Source organism: Rattus rattus, chromosome 1, assembly GCF_011064425.1.
Source record: "Rattus rattus isolate New Zealand chromosome 1, Rrattus_CSIRO_v1, whole genome shotgun sequence".
In the NCBI taxonomy this organism is placed as follows: Eukaryota; Metazoa; Chordata; class Mammalia; order Rodentia; family Muridae; genus Rattus; species Rattus rattus.
Window position 1 is genome coordinate 143,750,880 of NC_046154.1, and position 7,208 is coordinate 143,758,087.

General features: G+C 38.6%; 1 non-coding gene across 1 annotated transcript; it reads left to right on the forward strand.

Annotated features, from left to right (window-relative positions):
• Nucleotides 1-6,382: 6,382 nt before the first annotated feature.
• LOC116890398 lies at nt 6,383-6,487 on the forward strand. The gene has a single exon (XR_004386601.1). It is a non-coding gene; the product is annotated as a U6 spliceosomal RNA (small nuclear RNA).
• Nucleotides 6,488-7,208: the final 721 nt, after the last annotated feature.

Genomic DNA, 7,208 nt, shown 5'->3' on the forward strand with positions numbered 1-7,208 from the left:
AGCTTAGACAAGTACAGTCAAAAAGGCAGATACATAGTATGCTAGTGACAACAGATTAGGAAAGCTGCACAGAACTGGGCAGTGCTGGCATATGCCTTTAATATTAACATTTAGGAGGCAGGAGGAGGAGGATCGCTGAGATCAAGGAAGCCTGGACTACAGAATGAGTTTCAAGACAGCCAGGGCTACATAGAGAAAGCCTGCCTTGAGACAAAAACAAAACAACAATAAACAAAACAACAACAAAAACCAATGATTTCCAGAATCATTAACACCCTGTAAAGGCCAGAAATTTGAACAATTTCAGTGGCAAATGACTCAAGAAACGATGCAACCTGTGAGCAGCTCTTTTATGCACAGAAAAAAAAAACAGTTTGTGGTATAACAAAGCAAAGAAAATATATTTGTTGTAAACATGCCAAAGCACAGATAAGAAGAGCACCAACATAAAATCTGATAATTAAAATAGTTGATACTTAGAATAATCTCATTCTGGCAATAGGAAGATACGGAGGAAAGCCGAGTGACCATCTCATCAAGTAGAAAAGAGCAGTAAGCACTAGAAAGCCAGAGGACATGGACAGTTCTTCACACAAAGAGACTACTGCTGTTCAGGCGTCACACCCAGTTCAATAATGGAACTAAGTTGGTGTTGAATATGAGGAGATGTGAGCAGAACTTCAATATGTTCATACAGGCTATACAACAAGAAAGAAAAATAGTTGAAACCCATTCCATGAGAATACAAAACAATTAAATGTAAACCATTTTTTGTAGTTGACGGGAGAACATGCTTTGAGGATGCAAATAGTTACCAAGAGAATATCCTCAACCCTCCAACAACTCTTACTTCCCTCTGTGTTTAACGCACCTCTAACATCTCATCAATTAGAAGATGAGCTTGGACACCAGCCCGTATGTGAAACTGTAGGTACAACAGTTTTCCTATATATAATAGATATAAAGTTGAATGATGCAGCAAGAGATTAAAAATAATTAATGATATGATAGACAAAGTATAAGAGCACACTGTAATAAAATCATCAGCATCAGTGTTCTGATTTGGACTCATACAAAGTAAAAATTTTTAAAAAATGCTACTTTAGCACACACTTTCCTATCTCAAGTGCCAGCCTGACCATAGAGCTTATGTCAGAAGGACTAAAGTGCTGATGGTTTACTATGCCAATGTTCAAATTGAAGACATAGATGACCTTTGCTCTAATGGGACCAGGTACAAGATCTCACCTCTGCACTTGTAAGGCCATGTCTCAAACTCTCCGGTTGTTTATTTCTCACAAATTCCTTACTGCATTTTGAAATGCAATGGACTTTAGGTAAACATCATTATAGAAAATGAAAATGTAAATCAAAATAAATGAGGAACAACTTCTATCCTCTTTAGAGAAATGTCATCCAAATAACGAGTGTATTACATGACATAGTATCCAATAGATGGTATCTACCAAGCTCTTTGGTATCTCAGGCTAAGCAGAGTAGCCTGAGATCTGATAGCTTTAATCTCATGTATGTCTGAATTTGACTATTATAGTAGTTTGAATATGCTTAGCCCAGGGAGTGGCTTTATTAGGAGATGTGGCTAGGTAGAAGAACTGTGTCATTATGGATGTGTGCTCTAAGACCCTCCTCTAGCAGTGTGGAAGCCAGTATATTCCTAGTGGGCTTCAGATGGAGATGTAGAACTCTTAGCTTCTCCAGCACCATGGATGCTGCCATGCTCCTGCCTTGATGATAATGGATTGAACATGTCTGAACCTATAAGCCAGCCTCAATTAAATGTTGTCCTTATAAGAGTTACCTTGGTCATGGTGTCTCTTCACAGCAATGCAAACCCTATCTAAGACAACTATGACCTGAGGCCATATGACTCTGACTGGGCACTCTAACCATAAACAACCTGAAGCATGCACTTCTAAACTGCTATGGTTTCCATAGCATACAGGCATGCACTTAGATTTTCTTCCAATTGTACATCTCAAGTATCATACTCTTCAACACACATAATACACTTCTCAGTATTAGTGCATCTTGAATTACAACAGGTAACAACGAATTTCCTGATAATAATATCACTCAGCAGTTCTTTACAGTCCACAAAGAAATCAAATATACCATGATGTAAGAAAATAAACACAGGATCTGGAAAGACGGCTCACTGGTTAAGAGGACGAGTTGATCTTCCAGAGGACCCGGGTTCAATTCCCAGCACCTTCATGGCAGCTCACAAAGCTCTATGACTCCTGTTCCAGGAATTCCAACTCCCTCATACATGTGGGCAAAATACTAGTGAGAAATAAGTTATAGTAAAAAATAAAATAAACATAATGGCCAATTCAACTTTGGACCTAAGGGTCCATTTTTTCTAATAAGTAGTGTGTGATCCCTTCACAGTGTGACATTTTTCTTGGTGAGTCATTGATCTTCCACCTGCTTCTACTTGCATCCTTCATCTTAGCCTTTCACCAGACAAATGAGAGCCCCCTTTTCTCCTGATACAGCATATATTGAGAATGGCTTTTCTATGTCCTTTCAAAGACACTACTCATATTTTCTTCTTCAAGACAGCTCAATTGCTAGCAAATGGGACTCCAGTTCATGTTTTGATGAGTCATGTAAAAACTACACTGAATGTAGCTGGATTTTAAACAAACTGGCTCGGTCAGTAAAGGACAAGTGTAAGCTTGAGCACCTGAGTTAGCTTTCCTGAGTGCATTTTTTAAAAAAAAATATGGGCATGGCAATGTATGTTTTAATATTAGCACTAAAAAGGGTAGGGGCAGGAATATTCCTAGGCTCGCTGGCAATATATTCAGCAGAATCTATAGCTCCAAACTCAGAAATATACAGAAGCTGAAAAGATAAGTTAATATAATTTGAAGAAGACATCCTGCATTGAAAGACTGCTGTCTTCTTTAAGAAAAGATACACACACACACACACACACACACACACACACACAGAGAGAGAGAGAGAGAGAGAGAGAGAGAGAGAGAGAGAGAGAGAGAGAGAGAGAGAGATACACTGTGCATACTAACTCAGTGTGAACATACAAGTACATGACCCTTTAATACAGTTCTTCATATTGTGGACCCATAGAGTTATTTTCATTGCTACTTCATGACTAATGTTGCTACTGAGTAGTCTCTCAGTTCCTAAGACCAATGGAAATATGTGGTTTCCAATGGTGATGACCTACAGAACTGCTACTACATACCCACATGTACATATATAGAACTAGCAGATATTTCTTTTCCTCTGAATGATGTGTAAAAAGAACAGAAGTCAACAGATACTGTTTTCTCAATACATATAGAAAGACCCAACCAAATAAATACTATTACTAAAATCTGGGCATGTTCAGAGTACTGCCATCTTCTCCACACCAGAAAGAGGGTCAAAACACCATGATTTTTTTCTTTCAAAACACCAAATAATGTTTCAAAAAGCATAATATCCAAGATAATATTTTATGGTAATGTAGAATATGGTGTTTTTTTTTTCATTAATTCAACTTCACTCAATAGTGTTTTATTGCCAACTAAGGTCTTACTTGAATTTAGATCGAGTGGCATTTTTCCTTTTGGGGATTACTTCTTGGACAATTTCAATATCCCAGAGAACAGACTAGAAGCCAAATAGAAAATAAAAAAATGAGTCCTCTTGAGCATTCACAGTAGAAGCAATGAAGCCTTGCACTGAACATACTAGTTTTTCCCAAAATATTAGTATACATATTAATATACACATCAATCATACTCCGATTCCCTAAGGTCACTGAATGAGAAAAATACATTGTCAATAGAGCAATGTGTGACGGCCAGTTTTTTTGTCAATGTGACACAAGCTAGAGTCATTGGAAAGTGGGGAACCTCAACTGCACTATATTATGGAAGATAATGCTTCCATAAGACATGACTATAAAAAGTTCTTAATTAGTGATTGATGGGGAAAGGCCCAGTTCTTTGCAGATGTTCCCATCCTTGGGCTGTGATACTTGGTTGTATAAGGTATTTAATTGCTATGCAACCAAGTAAGCAGTACTCCTCCATGGTCTCTGCATCAGCTCCCGACTTCAGGTTCCTATACTGTTTGAATTCCTGTCCTAACTTCTTTTAATGATAAATAGTGATGAGGAAGTGTAAGCAAATTAACTCTTTCCTCCCTAACTTACCTTTGGTCACAGTGTTTCATCGCAAAAAGATTATTCCTAATTAGGGCTAAATGTTATAAGCTCTATATAATACAATCTGGGGAAATTAGGTTTAAGCAAAATACAAGATAATATACTGCAACATGCCCATACTTTCCCTTGCCAGCAGCAGGCCCTTTGATCTAAACTGCCTTTAGAATGAATATCCAAGTTCAAATTCACAGTGATAATTAAAGATTTCATTATGAGGAATGGTTTACTGACTTGATGCCAACCATTGCTGCTGATGTTTTTGTGGGATACAGCCATTAGCTCAGTCTTATGGAAGGAAAGGAGGTTGAGCCCACAAAGCAATACAATTCAAGTCTTGGCAACAGCTTTCTCACTTCTGATGCTAAAACTGTATTTCTGCATTTGCCACTTAATTTTAAATATTCCCATTTACATATTTGTGTTCTCCTGAGATTAATTATAGTTTTTCAAAACTCTAACACCTTATGAAATGATGATTAATAGAGATGTCTGTATCACAGTAGAATGTAGGTTAGCATCAGTTTGAATTGTTATTCGTCTGGCATGGAAACTGCTACTATGGCTTTCACAAATATTTGACAGATAGAAGAAGTCCATTTTTAAAAGTTCTCTCATATATACATCACAGTTTCCCATCCTTCTTCTCTTCCTAGCCCCTCTCTCCAAGAGCAACCCCTCTTCCTTTTCCTTCAGAAAAGAGCAGGCCTCCCAGGGCTATCAACGAAACATGGCATATCAGGTTATAAGGCTATCATTTTAAGAGGCTGGACAAAGCAACCAGTAAGGGTAAAAGATCCCAAAAGCAGCAAAAGAGTCAGAGACAGTCCCTGCTTCCATTACTAGCACTGCCATAAAAAAATCTAAGCTACACAATCAAAGTATAAATACAGAGCACATGAATCAGACCCATATATGCCCCTTGATTGTTGGTTCAGTCTCTGTGAGCATCTATGAGCCTTGGTAAGTTGATTCTGTGGGCCATTTCCTCATGAAGTCCTTAACCTATCTGGCTCGGACACCCCTCCCTCACCCTCTTCTGAGTGATTCTGAGCTACTACTAATGTTTGCCTGTGTGCCTCTGCATCTACTCCTATCAGTTACTGGATAAAGCCTCTCTGATATGGTTATTCTAGGCTCCAGTCTACAAGTATAGCAGAGCATCATGAAGCATCATTTCCTTGACATTTTTCTGAAAATGTTTGGTTCTAACCTAGGTTTCTGAGCTTTCCAGACTCTGACTTCTGGCCCCAGGCAGTGTCATGCGTGGGCTCCCTCTCACAGTATGGCTCTCAAGTGGGCCAGTCATTGGTTAGCCACTACACTTAAAGAAAAATATTCCACATCCTTAGCCATTTAGAGAAAGGCAAGTCAAAATCACTAGGATTCCATTTAACACCTATCAGAATACCAGAATAAGATCAGAAACACAAGTGACAACTCATGCTGGTGAGGGTGTGAAGCAAGGAGGAACACTCCTTTCCTGGTGGGAGTGAAAACTAATACGGCCACCTTTGAAATCAATAGGTTAGTTTCTTAGAAAATTGGGGATATCTATCTCAAGACCCAGCTATCTCCATTTTTATATGGAATATGAACCAGGTTTATGCAGAGGAGTAGAAAAATACACATTACTTGGAACAAAATGGTAAAGTCAGAATTATATTTAATTTTGCAACTACTACTTTATAGGACATAATCCTGGGCAGTCAGGTAGTCCTCCAGCAGTAGGAGGATACATGTTCTACTACTGACTTGGGAGATAAGCAGATGTTCTAGACTTGACTACACACCCAAAATTTATAAACGCTGGGAACTGGAAACTCAGAGAAATCTTTCCTGTCACACAAGAAAAATGGGCCTTGTCCTTATGAAAGTAAAGAGCTGCATTCAGTTGCCAATTTAAATAAGCTTTGAGAAAGAGCAGAAGCTCTGGGGGACAAGGCAGCCCGGGTGACTCAAGAGACACTGAGTAAGGAATGATTTGTGCTCATTTCTCTGACTCAGTGACTGTGGGATAACAAGTCATTGTTTAGGCACTGGAGATGCAGCTGTTTCCTTCAAAGCAAGGGACTCTCCATGTGGAACAGAATTCTGATCCTATGTTCTCATGGTCCATATATCCTAAAGGAAGGTATGGCCCATACAGGAAGTTCAGATATTTTTAAAAGTTGTAATTGAATGCTTACTTTGCAAGCATATATATTAAAATTAGGTAATATAGAGAAAGTTAGCATAACCCCTGCACAAAGTGACATGCAAATTCTTTCAACATTACATATTTGTGTCGGTGTGGTCAACACTAACAGAAAGGTATACATGTTTTCTAACATCAGCAAACACACAAAAACATACCTCAAGGTACTAGCTATAATAACTTAAATATTAATAATCAACTTAAATTTGGTTTCAACTTAATTAAGTTAAACAAACACTATTAATGTACTTTACCTATGTTTATAACTATTAGGTTTCTATGGTACTATGGGTTTTCTGTGTTTTAGATAACTTTCACTTAAAATTATCCTGTTAGATTCTAGCACCCAACCCCAGACATTGAGCTCACCTAAGCATGTTTGTCAAGAGTTATAGGAGACTGAGAACCTATTGTCAGTCAGATACCAGCTTCTTGTGTCAATGCTAGAGGTGTTCCCATATATGTAGTCATTAGAAGTGCCTATGTCCATCCTGCTAGTTACATTATAAAAACTTATCTTTGACTTCTGACAGTAAACTAGGTGAACTACAGATCTCTACCTCTCCCTCTGTTCCTCCAGACACAACCCCTTATGTGCTGAAGTCTTTCCTTCCCCGTGCCCTGTCACCGGCTCCTATAGAGCCCACTGATTGTCCCTTCCTCACCTCCCTTCCTCCTTGCTTTATCCTAGCCTGCAACTCCAGCAATATTAACCCAAAGGCCAGTCCTTCTAGAGAAACAAATGGGCTGACTGGGTATTTACCCCACCCCCTTCTGCTTCTCTAGTCTCAATTGCTTTAGACTCAATCC